The 16,992-nt window shown below is 47.0% G+C and overlaps 1 pseudogene; it reads left to right on the top strand.

Moving 5' to 3' along the window:
* LOC141938274 (hydrocephalus-inducing protein homolog) overlaps positions 1-16,992 on the top strand; it is a 105,681-nt pseudogene that overhangs the window by 35,141 nt on the left and 53,548 nt on the right.

Raw genomic sequence — 16,992 nt, 5'->3', positions numbered from 1 at the left:
TGAGGCTGGTGCTGCTGCTCCAGCACGAGTGACATGGGGTCCCTTGAAACAAGAGCTCTGGCACGGGGCACAGTGACAGCCACAGGATCTGTACAGGCACGGAGCTGTGCCTCTACATGGAACTTGCCTTTTTGTTCTTCATGTCCTTTAAGCACTTTGCTGTTTATTCTTAATTTCCCGTCCCTGTCAGCACAGTCTCATCAGAGCTCTGTTCAGTTTTATTTTACCAAGGGAAGCTGTTGGACACATGCACAAAGGGATTTGGGTGCCTGAGGGCCGTATCGAAGTGCTCACATCAGCTTCTTCCTCAGCACAGCTTTTGCCAAGCTCCCGGGCCCTGAAGGCCTTTAATCCCAGCTCTTGCTGCAGCATGGCCTTGTGTCCATAGGACAGGGCTGTGCTCTGGGGTTTCTTGCAAACACCAAAGGAACCGACAACCTTGTCCTTTCCTGAAACTGTAAAGGGCCCAGTACCTCGGACATGTACAACGCTGCAGCTGTTTTGGGGGGAGTGAAGGAGTGAAGTTACTGCCTTGCTTGCAGGCTGTGTGTAAAAGTTGAGGGGAAGAGACTGTTAATCTTTGCATAGATGATGTGGAACAGAAGAAGCAGGAGGGAATATGATCTGTGATTTTACTCAATGTCAGGATGCAAAAAATTTTAGAGTAGAGCTGTGTTTGAGGGCGCTGGTCTTTCAAGTCCCAGAAAATAAGTGGGCAAATCCATCTGTTCCTTGGTCCAGTTAGCCAGAAAGGGAGGGAAATTTCATCAGCTGTCACTACTTACATGAGCGAAGTTCAGCTTGCGCATGGCTCCAGTTGTTCTCAATATTTTTGTGTGTGTTGCATTCTCTAGTCATGGTAAAACTCTCCAGAACATGTTTTTAAGGTGACAAATTGACCACCAGCAAAGCACTAAACCAAATAACTTTTGTTTTCTAAGTGGGGCTGTAGAAGAGCCATGAACCCCAGCTGCAGAAGCATGTTTCACTTGACTTGTCCCTTTGCATTAAAGCACTGAGTTTTGTGTCTGTCAGCCAAGAGCCATTTACCTGGTGACAAATAACAATTGCTCATATTAAATTCAAAGTACCCCAACACATATTCATAATTATTTTCAATGCATTGCACAGAATTTGCCTGGTGGGCCAAGCAAACAGTTATTGAGCTTGGATTACAACCCAGAGTCCCAGATTGCAGTGCTTGTGAATACACAGAAAACCTCCTGTTAAACTCGCCTTGATGTGCTCCTGGTAATGGCACTTCATGTAGCCAGGGGTTTAATGGTTCAGGATGTAAATGGGATCCCCCTTCCGTGTCTTGTTTCCGTGTCATTGTATTGCTCTAATCTGCGTTTGCACTTATTCAGCTTTTTCTGATTGTTCCTTTTCTTAGAGCAGCTTTCGTTGTAATGCCAATAAAACATGCCCTTTCTTAGGCTAAACTAGGATGTTTTCAAGGTAAAAAAGTGAATTCTGCAAATTAAACCATAATTATTCTCTGGTCTTCCAGAAGGACACTTATTCTCCCTGTCTGATTCCTAGGCTGCAGTCTCACTGGGACAAGTAATGCCCTGACATTTGCATCTCTTGAGGTGGAGTTTATAGGTGGCAGAAAAAGACAGATTCCTGAGGAAGTCAGTGTCAAGTTGTGCAGGCAGATAGCTCTCACCATCTCTGTGCTCCTCAAAACCCATCCTCTGTCTGTATTGCTAGCGGTCGGACTCCTGAGCCTCCCTGCAGAGAAGGGGATGCAGAGTATGGGGGAGATGAGGTCGTTTGACACCACAGGATGTTCGTAGAGCTGGATCTCTTCAGAAGTGAGAGTCAGTAGAGCCATTTCTGATCCTCTATGTTCTGGGGTTTTTTACTGACTGTGGCTTGTTTGCTTTTTGCTTGCACAAGTGAGCTGAAGTGGAGTAGACTGCAAAAGGAGTGTAGTCCCCGAATCGCCCACAGTAGCCCTGATGTGTCTCTTTCTCTGCGTTGCAGCCCCTTCTCTGTCAAGCCGTCCATTGGAACTCTTGGGATTGGCGATGCCATGCAAGTAACAGTGGAGTTTCACCCGCTGAAGACTGGGGATCATTCCAGTTCCCTGGTAGTTCACTATGACACAGGTAAGTGCTGGGCACTGCGTGGTGCACGCTCTCTGCATCCTTCAGAACAGAGCCCTTTCTAAGCAGAATAATGTTAAACTTGCTTTGCAAACTACTTCTGAAAGCTTTTCTTTCAAAACCTCTGCACGTGTCAGTGCTTAGAAGGGAGCAGATAAGGGACAAAGGCTGAGTCTGTTCTGTGTGTCCTGTGTGGCTGTGTGCTGGTCCATCCCTGGTGTCAGCACGCCCCCATGACAGTCATCTATCATCATTTCCCATTGCTGCAGCCACCTTAATTCCCTCTCTGGGTGTGCCTCCCCTGTCCTTTACCTCAGGGAAAAAGTGAGAAATAGTTGGTGTTTAGGGCGTTGTTAAAGTGGATCCCCTCAAGCAGGAATGAGATTTTTGGCAGGCTGTTTTTCTGGGAGTTGCTGAGTGGAGGAAGGAGGAACCTTGATTCTCCACTGCAGTGCGCACATGCAGGTGTGAAGTTTTATTCCTAGACAATGCTCTGTTTGAAGTGTAACGTGGGGAATGCATGTCTCTGTCGGACTCTCTCTAAATGCCCCCGTCTCTTACACACCTCTGTCCCCTGTACTGCTTCTCCGTTGTCTTGCCACAGACCCTTTTTTTATGTTGCCCTCTACCCACCTACATCCCACACTTCACAGCATCAGGACTGAAGCAGCCAGGACTTGAGGGCTCTTGGGGTTTGGCAGGGAGTGCTCGCTGCCTCCCAAGATAGGTATAAAATTTATACTAGGGTACGAGAAGCCAAGCTCAGGCCACAGAAATGCTGTCAGCTTTGTAAGTCACTTTAAGAGTAAGCGGGAAAAACTCAAGAAAAGGTGTGGTGTTAAAATGCCTCTGTCTGCCTTGGTTCAGCAGAGGTATCTTGTGATGCCGGTCGAGACACTTCCTCAGTTGCCTGAATGCATTTGGTGTGCCTTTTCTCTTGCCTGAAAGAGAGGTTTGTTTTGTCCCTATTCCTGAACTTTGGTCCTGGGAAGTGTGATGTCCTCACCTAGGTGCTGCTGTGATGCTTTAGCCCAGCAACGAGCATTTTATTGTCTTGAGTTTGTAGAAGTTCTAGAAATGCTCCTGTATCTTCCAAATGCTCTTTGTAGGCTTCTGAGTTATCACAGCTTTGTTTAATATTTTTCAGTCAATGACACATTCACAGAGAATGGTTTATGCTCACTCAGAGAAGCTCATTGGTTTGGGTAACACTGTCTTGACAGAACTACTGAAATTTCAGATAGAGAAGGACAAAAGGTGCCTCATTTGTATGCATATAGGGAACCTATAGGATAAACTTCAGAGGGATAGATCTTCTTCTGAGTTAGATCAGGGCTAACTACCCTAGAGGTTAGGGCTGTGGGGTTTATACCATGTGAAATGAAAGGTCCAAGTGAAGAATCCAGGGCCAGGATCTTCACAGCTTGCTTTGAAAACCTGAGTCTTGTTCTTACTGAAACACCTGATTCCTCCATGGTTAATCTTTGAAAAAGTGATTTTCATGGATAGGCCACAGGGACCAAACTATCTGCTGGCTCTGGAATAGGCAATCTCCCCGGAACATGGTGCAGCCACCTGGGAGATGAAGCCAGGATTCATTCCTGCCTGTCAGTACAGCACTGCAGTTATTTTTCAATAAACCACAGACTGAGAAGGAGAGCAAGGAATAATTAAGGGATTATCTCTCAAGCTTTGAAGCATACAAATAAGTAAAAGGCTGCTGAGATTAATTGCTGAAGTGAAACCGAAACATTTAATCAGTCTTAAAAGCTGCTTCTTGCAGGTGTAGTGCAGAGCAGCAGACAATGTTACCCAACCTGGCGGGGCGAGCCCTGGCTGATTTGTCCTGTGCTAAATCAGACTCCCTGTGACTCACATACAAAAGCAGCTGGGTTGCTCTTTCAGAGCCACCAACAGACTGTTTCTTAGGAAACAGAGGCACTAAGAGCAAAATATCAGTGTAGGGTGTTGGGAGGCATTTTCCTTGCTTTACTGTGTGTCTGTATTGACTTGCTCACAAGTGGCAGTAGTTCTCAGTGAGTCACACTGTTGTTAGTGTGACTGACGCAGGATCAGGTGCATGGTGCGTGGGTTTAGTTTTTGCTGAACTTGAGTCAAATCTGTCCCTAGCATTGCTTAAGCAAACATGGAGCTCTTCCCTTTGCCTGCTATTTGGTTGATTAGAATTGTGTGTCCTTTAGACTGTCCTGGTTAGGAGTACAGGTGTTGTCCCCTAGATAGACTGTCTATGTGGTGGTAGTTGTGTTACTACAAACTTTACAGGTGAGTGTGAAGAAAATGTCTTTGCTGCTAAGAGCATAATGATTTACAATGAAAATTTGACCTTCACTGCTTTATATGTCCAAACTCCTCCATTTCCCCCATGTACATGGGTCTGGGTGTGAAAAATCCCAGCTCATACTCCAGCTGGGAATGTAAACATGTCGGGATGCTGAATCCCTCTCTTCAGGTAAAATTGGTGCTGGGTTTGGCTGAACCGGCTTACTTTGGTAAATGAGGCCACCCATGCAAGGGCTTGGCGCTGTGTTAGTGGTCACTGAACACATGCAGGAAACTCATGAAATCCCAGCCCTGGTTGTTTACTGCTGTTTGAGGTTGAATAAGTAACTGTAGCATGGACGTGCCAGCACGTCTGAACATCTCAGCTACCCACAAGGATAAAGCATCCGAGAAAAGCACTGCCTTGCTGTGATAGTCATCTGTGGTTTTGTGTAGGCTTTGGAGAAAACAACCACCTTTGTAGAGCTCTGTTCTCTTTCCTTTAAGAACCCCCTTTCAACCAAGGGTCTTGTCATCTGTCTTGCAAGGCTGGCATTGCAATCAGTGGCTTCCAGGAACTTGTTTGAAAATGAAATGAAAATCCTATTGATGTAGTCTCTAGATCAAGCCTTTTCCTTTCTCTTTTTTCTCCTTTGTAAATCCACTGAGGCATGTGGACAGGCAGCAGGGTTTAACTGAGGTTTAGCCCTTGTTGTGCTGCATTTTCCATTCCTGAGATCACTCAAAGAAGTTGCTGAGTGTTCTCAATTTGCACTGACTTCAGCCAGAATGGAGGAGGCTCAGTACTTGTCTGAGCAAACTCCCTACCTCGTTGCATACTTGAGTCGTCCCTGTATTGTGCAGGATACCAGGGTGGGAATACCGAAACCATTTTCTGGTTTTAATCTTAGTCTTGTGCCAGTGTTTACAGGGACTCTGACGTTGCCGTGAGCAGCATTAAGTTACTGTTGAGCTAAATTCATGGCAACAGACCATGAGCTTCTGGCGGCCACCGCTGTGTGCCACTGCCACTCCAGCCTGCAGTTGTTCATCTTCATGCACTTCTCCATTCCTTCCACACCAGGCAGATTTATAGTAGCTGCTTACAAGTGCTAAGAGGTGGGGAAATCTTCCACTTCCTAAGCAGCAGCCCCTTTTGAATCCAAAGCTTCACTGTAGTGCACTAACCGATGTAATTCTTGTTTATTTGTGTTTAGTGCTGGCAGATGGTTAGAAACTTACAGTATTCTTACATTATTACAGTTTTTAAAGAACATCTTGTTTCCCGTGTTATCCTAAAGTGTAAGCCAGAATGCTGTACAAGAGGCTTCTCTAGATTTTCCTTGGTCTATCAGGCATTTAAAACCTTTGCAAAGGGATTTTTCTTTCTGCCTGTCATAGGTGGTGAGTGCACGTTGTGCTTTTTTTCCTTCGCTTGTGAGAATTCCCAGCCGTGTGGATGGTTTCTGTCAAACTTGTATGTTCTTGTACATCTGCTTCAAAGTGAGTGGAGGAAGTCGTATATTGTAGGCAAAAGAAGTGCAAATAGGAGTTTGTGCAATTATATGTTGTCTTTGCATCTTAATAGTAGCAGCACTGCAACAGACCGAGGATTGGTAACTAATACTTTATACAACTGGTTATATGCTTTTATAGTTCAAATCACTTAGATTGATGGGTGAGTCTAGTTGGTCTCCAAAGTGTTCGTTTCTGTCAAAACAGCTAACAGGTAACAACTGTTTCCTGTCTTTGTTCCCCTCTTCTAGAACTGCTTGTAATAATGAATTTTTCTTATACTGTTTTTGATAAGGTCGTTCTGCTCCTTGCAGAGTATGGCCCCTCTCCAGGGCCTTGTGTTTCAAGAGAGATGATCTGTCACTTTGAGGGTAGATGAAGGGGAGTTAAATTTGTGCTTCATTTGCTTGAGGTTTCTTTGCACAGCTTTGTAGCTCCACAACTCCATAACACCTCTCCGAACAAAAAGCCTGCTCCAGCAACCCATGGAGTTGACTGTGTGAGCACAGACTGGGATATATGTACTAGGAGGGTCACTTGGAAGTTAAAAATCTCCTTCTGGCTGTTTTGTTCATCCTCAGGCATGCACAGAAACAGACTTCTGTGTGACACTGCATACCCCATTTTTAGCACATGAAAGATTTCTGGAAGAATGTGGTTTTCATCTCTTTGCAGGTCATCCTTGACCGCAGCTTGTCTACTCTATCATCAGTGGAAATCACTGACATGTTCTGAAGTGTCATTACCGGTGGATGTGTTTCAGGGCAGAACTGACCATTCATTAGCCTCCTTTCCTTGTGGATCGATCAGCATCTGCTGAGAAGTAGAAGAGCAGCTTGAAGGGTGACTGATTTATTACGTGGTCTATTGGGCATGTCTTTGCCAGGCAATCAGAATGAAAGTTCCTGCACTATTTTCCCCATGGCCAAAAGCAACGTTTCAGCCAGTCAGGTACCCCAGCGTATCGTTACTGTAGTAGCAATAATGGTTAAAAATAGCCCGTGGCATCCTGGGTATGCGGCAGTGGTCTTTCATCATCTGACGGTTTCATCGTCCTTTTCAATACATTCTGCGAAGCTCCTTCATGCTGGGCAGGACGAAGCCTCCGTGCTGGCTCCCAGATATTCTTGTGCCAGAGTATTTCATCCTGGAAGGAGGCAAACAGTTCTTCCTAAGCACAGTGCAGAGGGGGTGATGGGGAATGCTGTGGGTGCTCGGTCACAGAAGGAGGCACAGCGAGAGCCTGACTGCAGAGGAGATAACTTAACGTGCAGGAGAGCTGTCTGAAGAGCCTGCAGCCTGTCCTGTGGAGCACTGCTGGCTGGTCACTGCTTTCCACCTCCCTTGTCATCCCCATCTGTTGTCTTACGGCTCCTTGCAGGGCCTCTGGGGTAGAGACCCTCTTCTTGCACTGTGCTGCGTGGGCTCAGTGGGTGTTTTGCCGAGGCCGGGGCCACACTGGGGACTCTGACTGTTACAGCAATAACTGTGGCCACAGTAATAACGAGGATGCTCTGAGCTTTGTTGTAGCCTGGGAATGGTTCTTTAGAAACACCTGTGTTAGCAGCAGCAGTTATTTAGTGGTGAGGTTTATAAACGAGGTCTGGAGTAAATAACGTGATGGTTTAATGATGTCTGAAGGCAGCTCCTGAACACCACCTCGGAGAAGCACTTACAAATGACTGTCGCTGCTCTGCATTTTGCTCTAGGGCTGGAAATACAAGCGTGGGGACGGACAGACGGCCTTTCTCAGGCCAGCGGAGACTCAGCGCATCTTGTAGGTGAAGCCATTAGCTTCCCAACGGCGAAACAACTCAGAGCAGTGCTCCTGACTCTGATCTAGTGGTAGCTCTGTGGGAGACGCAGCAAAAACCACATGGTGGGGGGGCTGGATCAGGCTGTAAGTGACTTCTCCAGCTTTCCAGAGGTCGCTTAGCCTGGTGAAGTGACTCGCTTCTTTGGCGGTGAAGTGGTAACAGAGACCTCTGCATGCTGTTTGAAAAACAAGGATATGCCGGCAGTGGAGGCAGCTGGGTATGATAGTAGCAGGAGCAAAAGAATTACTTATCATAGGTCGATATGGGGGTACAGTAACATCCTTTTGAGTGAAGAGCTCTGCTTTCATTGCTTGCTTGTATTTTCAGTGAAAAAGCAGCAGGACCTGTCTCTCTCCAGCTGCATTCATAGAAGAGATGAGAGCAAGGCACTGTCTTCTGACAAACTGGGCAAATGAAATTACACTTGCTTTCCATGCTACCTAAATATTCCAAATTTGACTGTCATTCACTCCTAAAAAGATTTAAAATCCAAATTCAGCAGAGAGGGAGACACAGGGATAGAGGAAGAATATGTCTTGGTGAAGACAAAATGCATCAGGGTGCTGTTTTGTTTCTGTTCAGTCTAATCAATCTGGCTACCAGCTTCCTAATGTTTAGAGCAGTAATCAATGAAGGAAAGTACCAGCTGTTGAATACTAGGAAAGCGTTCTTCATAAAACCTGAAATTTGTTTTGAAATCTTGTTCAAGGGTTTGCTCATCCATTCATTGATCTATACTTTCAGGCTAAACAAAATCTGTCTTTCTGTTTAAGAACAGTTTGTACTGCTCTGAAAATTATTCCCCCTTGCACCAGGATGATCATGCAGTATTAGAAGAATTCAGAAAGATGTTTTAGCTGTTCTGTAAATTCTCTCTTTGTCTGTTTCCCTGCACAACAGGAGCCCCACAGAGGATGACCCAATGCTATATTTCTCACTTCAAGATAGTGAAAAGTTATCATGGTGTGCTCAGATACCTGTGTCCGTAGTCACGCAGATGGATGCTGGGATAAAACACAGTGGTGTTTCTGCTGTGTCAAAGAGCATCGCTCAGGAGTGCACAACCCAAAGCATCTGCTCTACTGCTCTATAAAAAGTCTAGCTTTTAATTTCAAGTTCAGGCATTGCTTTGTTCAGGTTGCAGAGAAAAAGCTGTGTCCTGCCACCTGTAGGAAGTGTATCAAAAGCATGTAAGAATGAGAGAGTTGACAGCCTGTAATAAGATCATGTTGTGTAAATAACGATAGGGCAGATACATCTAGATTCAGTAAATGCGCTTTCATGGCAGCCAAGCATCCCAAACCACACGCCATGGACATTACCCTGTCAAGTGAAATACCTAGTGCTATGTCGCTGTTACAGTACAGAGGGTTTTTTTAAAAAACTTATATATTAAAGAGCCAAGAGTCTTAAATGAAATGTCACATCTAATTTGAGACCCAAGACATGAAGCCTGCAGCCGCCCGTAGCCGACCCTGGCAGGTCCGCTCTCTGTGTCAGCTCATTGGCCTGGCAGACAGATCCGTGGCTCCTCCTGACTTGCTGGCAGCTGTGCACGCTCTCCTGGACCCAGAGATTTGTGGGTTTATGTATTCAGAACGATGCCGAATGCTCTCTGTGGTAGAAGGTGCTCCAGCAAACCGTCCAGCCTTCAGAAGAGTCCTCGGTGCCTGCAGCCAGGACCGCAAGGGTGGCTGAGTCCCCAGCTCCTCCCCGGGAGAGCAGCAATAGGGGATGTTTAGCAAATTGTGTAGAAACAGGCAGTGCATATGCTTTCTCCCTCGTGGGCTCTAGAGTTAGCATTTTTCTGTGCTGGAGGCTTTATTCTCATCACTGCTTAATAGCTTCTGATGGCTTTATCTTCAAAGAATTTGTCCAGTTGCTCTCTGGATTTACAGCTGTTAGCCTCTACAGCCTCCTGTGGCAGTGTGTTCCAAAGGAAGGAATACTCCCTGGAAAAGTGCTACCACTTTTGTGTAATTTCTGACTAATAACATTATTTCAGGCCCTCAGGTTCCTGTTTTATGACAAATAGTGACCAGTTTTTCCTTATTCATGTTTCCCAGGCCATTCATGCTTTTACAAGTCTCTCCCATCTATCTCCCATATGATTTCTAGGATGAGGAGTCCTATTCAATCTTCTTATAAAAGCTGCTTCATACTTTTAATTGTTCCTTCTGCCCTTCTCTATTTAGCTTCAAATGATTCAGCTTGTTTTTTGAGATCAGAACTATACCCAGTATTTCAAGACGCATGTGGCCATGAGTTTAGACAGTGAGACGATGATAGTTTTCGTGGTGTTTATTTTGCAGTAGTTTGTCATCTTGATCGTTGTAGAGTGCTGGCTCGTGTTTCCATAAACCTGAGCTCGAAGCACTGTGCATGTCTCCCATTTCTTGGCTCCTGGCTCCTTTGTTTGCCAATATATGCCAAGGATTCAGTGGAGGGAGAGGCAATGCTTATAAAGCATACCCACCTCTGTAACCCTTCTGAACATCAGTTATTTTTGTATGCCATGTTGTCCATTATAGAAAGCAGATTGCCCAGTCATTGTAAATATTGCTGCTGTCCTCGCAACGTAGCTCATCTCTGGCCACAAATCCCTACCACTCCAGACTCCCTTAAGAGCAGAGAAATTGAGGCTATACAGGCATGAAGACTGAATTCTCTGTGTGTGGAGATGAGTGAATGACTCTAGAGATCTACTGTTTTAAGGGTGAGTCTTGCTTCATTCCCCAGTGCCCCCCCAAAAGAGGGGGCTCCTTTTTTTTTTTTTTTTTTTCCCTGGAATCAATGTGATTCTGCCGTGTTGTGTCTGGCTTAGGATTTCAGGAGTCCACCCAGCGCACATCCAGCTCTCTCCCTGTGTTGTTGCACGGTAGCTGTTTAAAGGCAGGTCCGTTCTCTGGCTGCCTTGCTGTGACCTGTGCAGTGAGGAGGAGGCTCTGCCTTTGCAGAGGGATGCTCTCCAGGCTATGGCACTTGTCCATTGGGGCTGGCTCTGAGGCTTTAAGCACCACTCCACCGAAATGCCGTTTCTAGAGAGCATGTCTGATGTTTGCTGTTTGCAAGTTTGGGGAACACTTGCCTGCAAGAGGAAGAGTGGGCTTGGTACTGAAGTTTGAGCTCATTTGACTCCCAGGAGTTACTTGGCTGGGAAGAAGGAAGGTTTGAAAGCTCTGGAAATGAGGGAGCCTTTGGTGGGAGTCTGTTCGGGAGGGTGACGTGCTGGCAGGTACTCCAGCAAGGCTCCAGTCGTTAGTCAGTTGATGTGCACAGCCCAGGACACTCTCCTCTTCAGCTGGGTCTGAGGTGGAAAGCAAAGATGCCCTCGCTCTGGTCATTGAATGGCTTGGGAAGACGCAGCGTAGACTTGCAGACTCAGGCATAAGCAACAGGGTCCCAGCTGAGGAAATGGGCTTGCAGGACTGTAATGGGCAGGTTGGGGTGGGCCGTGCCCCACCAGTCTCGTTTTGACATGTCTTCAAAACCCACAGCAAGTGAGGGCACTGCTTCTGCAACACAGTGAAGCTCTCTTCTGTGTCCCATCCTGCCTTGGGCTGTCAGTTGTTCCTCCGAACCTCCATTTCCTGCCCGCGTGCCCCCAGGCATCTTTGCTTGTCAGCAACAAGGGATCAGGAGAGACACAACACTGGGCAAGCCCTGACTGAGGTGGGACTCCTCAGAGTCACCCGAATGACTTGGATGCAGAATTCCCTGTGACTTGAGTGGGATGGCAACCCAAAAGCCTCCTGAGCACATCTGAAAAATCTCACTGTAAATACTGTGACCTTGGGGATAAATCTCTACAAACACACCCAGAAATAAGGTGCTGACGGTGATGCCCAGGACATCCTCATTCTGTAGACGGGCATCTGTCAGGATGTGATAAATGTGCTGATCTGTGGAACTGCTAATACAGGTAAAAGCTGTAACAATTTCTTCTGTTACTGGTGGCTTGCTTTGTTCCTCGTACTTCGACCAGCAAGTGAGATGAGCAAAGACTCCCCTATGCTTTTTTCTGGGTGAAGATATTCACACAAGCCTTTATGGAGCAGCTGTAGATGTCAACATCGGGCTGGCCAGGAGCTCCCTGACAGTTGAGAAGACTTACCTCACGCTGTCAAACCACAGATCTGTGGTCATCCACAATCGGAGTGAAATCATAGTCCACTTCCAGTGGAAGGCTTTTGTTACTCAGGCAGAGGAAGATTATCAGAAGCTGAGGTTTGTTTGAAAGATTCATTTCAGTAAGATACACTGCCCAAGGGTAAAACTAACGTATGGCCTCAAGGGGTGTTGGTGCATTGAATGGTTTAGGACAAGTAAACCATCTACGGCATCAGGTTACGTGTCCCTGGGCTTTAGGGTAATGGAGCTCAGTGGCTCCCATTCCAGCTCCATCCATACTCCAGCTGAGGATGGTGTTTTGGGGAGGAAAGGCTGATTGCAATGACTGGATTTCCTCAGAGAGCAAATTTGCTTTGTGGGAGCACCAAACCACTGAGGTCCAGAGGCCCCTGGCTATGGAGGGTCCATGAGGCTGAGGAAAGTGTCAGCACTCGTTACCTGGGACTGCACTGAGTAGCAGCACTTAACATATCTACAGGTAGCATAACTGATGATATTCACTGCAGCTTCTTCCACTCCAGCTTTGATAAGGTGGCAGGCTCCTTCTCCAGTAATGTGCAGGTAAAGTGCTTCGTTGGCCCAGCAAGTTGAGGCCATCCTGCTGTAGGATGTTGAATTGCCTTGCACTGTCCCGGTTTCCAGCCCAACGAGGTATTTCTACCCTTCCTCAGAGACTGGGGAGAATTCGGAGGTGAAGGGTTCTGCAGGGAAGGTAGGGCAGCACAGGTAGGACAGAGCGCATTTGGGGTGCAGCAGCCTGTGTCTTCATGGTGCTGAGAGATGGGGCAGGTTCTTCAAAGGGTGTCTGTGGTGAAGCTTTGAAATTCCCCTTTCAGGCAGCAGAGAAACACTTATAGCGCGGGGGGATGAACTGGAAACGACACTTAAAAGTTTGGGTGATTAAGGGAATCCTTGTGGGACTTTTCAGACTTGCATGAATGTAGGTGTATAGGAGTTAGCTCATAGCTGATCAGGAAACTGCCTTAAACTGGAGCACTTTTTAAGGGCTTCTGAGCCAATAAAGATCAACATAATTAGGTCAAAAATGCCTTGAAGGCCAAAACTAGTTTTCCTCTGTTCTCTATTTTTAATTACACAGTGTGTGACTTCCATGCAAGCTCAGTGTGTTAAAAGAAAATCTCATTACCTTCTCTGGGCACTTGCCTGGACCATTCCTTTACCGCTCTCTTCTCGCCTGCCTGTCTCAGATTGGACCCTGAGTGATCCTCTTTCCCCTCAGAGGCAACCAGGTTTCCCCACAGTTCACTTCAACCTGATTCTTTTCCAATTACATTTGATCTCGTGCCAGATTATGTCCTAGAGTCTGATCAGGATGGTTTTTTCCTCCTACTTGCAATCTCAGGGATGGTCATAGCTCCAAGGCCACTGTCCTGCTGTCAGAGAAGCTTTTGAGATCTCAGAGCAGAGAGGGCTTTTTCCATGAGAGGAGGCAGTGCAGGACCCTGCTCTGGGCTGTGACCCCAAAAGACCTGGATCATTAGAAGGTCTATCCAGGGGTTTGCTCTGTCTCCCTCCTGCAGGACTTTCTGGGATGTAATGGTGGAATTATTGTCCATTGATGGAGGTTGAGTTGAGGGTTGCTCCTCGGTGGCTGGAAGCCCTCCTCACATGCAGCGCTGTAGGTCAGCCATGGAGAAACATTTCCCACTGAACTCCAGGGGGAGCGAGCCAAAGCAAGTGGTTTTGGCGCTGGTGCCAGCCTTTGCCTGAGGCTCTGTCTGTGTACAGCTAGTAACGTCCATGACCGTATTTCCTTTTGAACTGTATTTGAATTTAGCTGAGTGATGATTGCTATCCTGTTTATACTACGTTGCCTCGATCTGCTATACGTGGAGCCTTCCACTCATCCCCCCAGAGTTGTCACCTGCTGGTTCTTCATGGCCAGGGACTGGAGCGTGCAGAGGGGACAGTGATATGCCAGCTAGGAAGCAACTGCTCTGTAGCTGTGCTCCCTTATCTCTTGGTTGTGATCTTTAAACACTAGAATAATTTCTGCTACAGCTACCAAGTAAGGGAGAGATTAACTGCGTCAAAGCCCTACAGAGGTGGCCAAAAAGAGGAAAAAGATAAGGTGGTTCAAGGCTACATGTAAGGGTTTGGATTCAGAGATGCTGGTCCAGACTTCTTTAGTGGGTGATGCTAGGCAACGCCCTTCCCCTCTCAGGGCCTCTATTTCCATGCATGTAAAGCCATTGGTTTCACCAAAGCGATGCAATGCCTGAATTCATTGGTTTGCTTTTACAGTGCTCTGGGATCCTCTGGTGGAAGGCGGTATAGGGCACAGAGAGCACATTTAGCTTGCTTATCCCTGCAGGTCCAAAGGGGAAGAAAAGAGTGATGCCAGTAGCCTGCAGCTGAAACCCAGCTGCGTCTCCCCTTGCCAGTGAAGCCCTGCAGTGGGTGCTCCTTCATCTTGATCTGCCTCCCCCAAGCAGCTCTGTGGTAGGAAAAGCCATTTGGGGTTGTTGGTGGATTCTCCATCCGTTGTGGCAGAGACTTTGAGCCAGGAGGCTCTCGAGGGCTGCTGGCTTTCAGAAACCTCCGCTGATCTTGTAAGCATGGAGTAAAACTACGTGCCGTGCCCGCGAACAGCAAGTGATAATCTGATCCGTGTGGGACCCCACGGCTTGGGGTCAGCCCCTTGCTGAGCTGCTGCTGTTCCTCCCCGAGCGCTTTGCTGCCCCTGCGCTCACACGAGTCTCTGCAAATATGTTGCTCATTAAATTATCTGCTTGGTTTGTCTCTCCCCGTGGCTGCAGGCTGCAGAGGCAGAAAGAGGACGAGATGGATCATTGTCTGAGGGAGTGCAAGGTGGAGCCCGCTCTCCAAGAACACCGTTCCTTTCTCTCCTGCCCCTTCCAGGACCAGCGGGCAAAGGCGCAAGGAGACTCCATGCTTTTCTCTGACGATGTGTTCACCCTTGAGCCTCTGGTAAGCGATAGCTCCCTTCCTTCTCCTCCCTGGCTGAGGTCACTTGGCAGGTCCCTGCATCAGCTGGCTTGATGTGCCGAGAGAAAACACCAGGTTTCTAGTGAGGCTGTGAGAGCTTGTTGCAAAAAGCATTTCTGTGGGCTCCTGACAGAGCGAGAGGCTGCCTAAAGCTGAGCTCTGCTGCAAGGGCTATAAATTAAGGGCACTTCATAAGTGTCCTTACAGTGCTGAGAGCTATCGATAATTATGAGTAAGGACACAGCTTACACGTAGCGTATGGGGATTAACAAAGGATATCAGAGCACTCTCAGTTCACATATTGACCTGAGAAATGAAATGGTCCTCTGAAGGAGGCCAAATTCAACCCAAGTTTGATCACAGACATATCAATCTCTTCATATAACCTGGATGGATACCATGGCTGAATCTCCCTTCCAGTGTCATCTGTGAGCCTGGACACAAGGCTGGCAGGTTTAAACAGACTTTTTGAGTTTCATTGCACATAGGTACAGAAATTTTTTTGCTTTTTCTGTTTATGCAAGCAAAACGCCATATCCTTCAATCAGCCAGAGCCCTGGTTCTGAGTATTTGCATGGTCTGAGATGAAGAACGGCCACTGTCCGAGCAATGCAAAATCCCTTTTCATCTTGGAGTAAATCCTAGGATAATCTCAACCTCTTCTTCCTTTTAAAATAGGTGAAACTATTTTTTTTTTTTCCAAGGAAGGGGATCATCTTCTCTTCTCAGTTACTCCTATATCACATATAAGGCTGAGAGCCACCAATGTTGACACAGCTGCAGTTTCACACCACTATAGCTGACAGCAGCATGATGTGACCAAGAGGTTGTGTCAGAGTGGTGGGAATATTGTAGAGAGTGGGAGCTGATCAGCTGAGCATTAAGAGCACGCTGCGGTGTGTCAGAGCTGGTTTTGGAGTGTGTCCCAGGGCTCCTGCTGCTTTTCAGTCGGACTGTGTCTCCACAACTAGCTTAGCCTGCTCTTGAGCTCCTGAAGTGCGTTAAGGTGAGGTCCAGAAGTCCGGCTGCCCACAGCGCCGAGTCCTGGTACTCCATGTAGTGACATACGGACATAAAGGGTAGCGTGGCCTCAACTCTCGAGTGTAAACCTTTCCTGAATGTCTGTGTTAATGTTACGCAGTTTTCTCTAGGACTGAATATAAGTGGGCTACTGCATGAGTCTCTCCCCTTCTGTATTGTCCAGCATTATCAACCTTTTGATTTCCATTAATTCCATTATTTATGGAACAATCAGGTTCACATTCAGTTTTGCTCATGCCTGTCTTTCCCCCTGGCATATGGGTGTCTTTACATCAAATGGTAGTAAGTATTTTCTCCTCTTTATCAAATGTAGAATCTAAAAATCCACTGCTGCTGGCTTCCATAACCTTCTCTCCAGTGACAGCCCTGTAACTTTTAGCTTGGGCAGACACCCTTCTTGCACTGCCATGTAAATCTGCTGGAGAGGCCCCCCAGAGATGGGACCTTGCTGCCTCAGACCTTCTGGCCAAAAGTGGCTGCTCTCTTCTTCCCACCTCTCACCCGTGATGTGTGGGAGCTCCCCACAGAAATAATGAAATCCTTGTAACAGGTGACAGGAGGAAATAATTGCTTCCAGAGGTTAAGAAGCTGGTGGAGGGAGAGTAATCTTGGAAACGCTTTCTGGGTGGGATGGCTTTGCAGGGTTTGTGCAGAAGCTTTGTTGTGTCAGTGGACCATTAGCTGCCAGTATTTTCAGGTGCTGCAATCTGTAGAAGCTGTAGCAGGTCACTTCAGTCTGTATAGGGTTAACTTGCTGATGAAAATAATAACAAAAAAGAGGAGGCATGATTTTGGAATTACCGTGTGACCGAGAACATTTTGAGCAGTTGTCCAAGCCTATGGGAAACAAGCTGATACACAGCTCTGACTTTCTGAGCACATCTCAAATTTGGTTTATTTTTGCATCTACACGTGTTATGTCAGCAGAGGCAGCTGTGATAGAGGCCCAGGTGGCTGCCAAAGGACAAAGTCCTTGCTGTTTGCTGCATCCTCCCCGCCACGGCTCGGCTGTAAGTCACATTGCAGACCCGTGGGAGCTGACTCCTTGGAAATGGCAACCGGAGGAGAGGGAGGACGAGGACTTGTTACTGTTACACTGACCTTGACAAGTCATCGCTGTCCTGTCC

This window comes from Strix uralensis, chromosome Z (genome assembly GCF_047716275.1).
Source record: "Strix uralensis isolate ZFMK-TIS-50842 chromosome Z, bStrUra1, whole genome shotgun sequence".
NCBI classification, from domain to species: domain Eukaryota; kingdom Metazoa; phylum Chordata; class Aves; order Strigiformes; family Strigidae; genus Strix; species Strix uralensis.
This window is presented reverse-complemented; position numbering and strand designations above follow the sequence as displayed.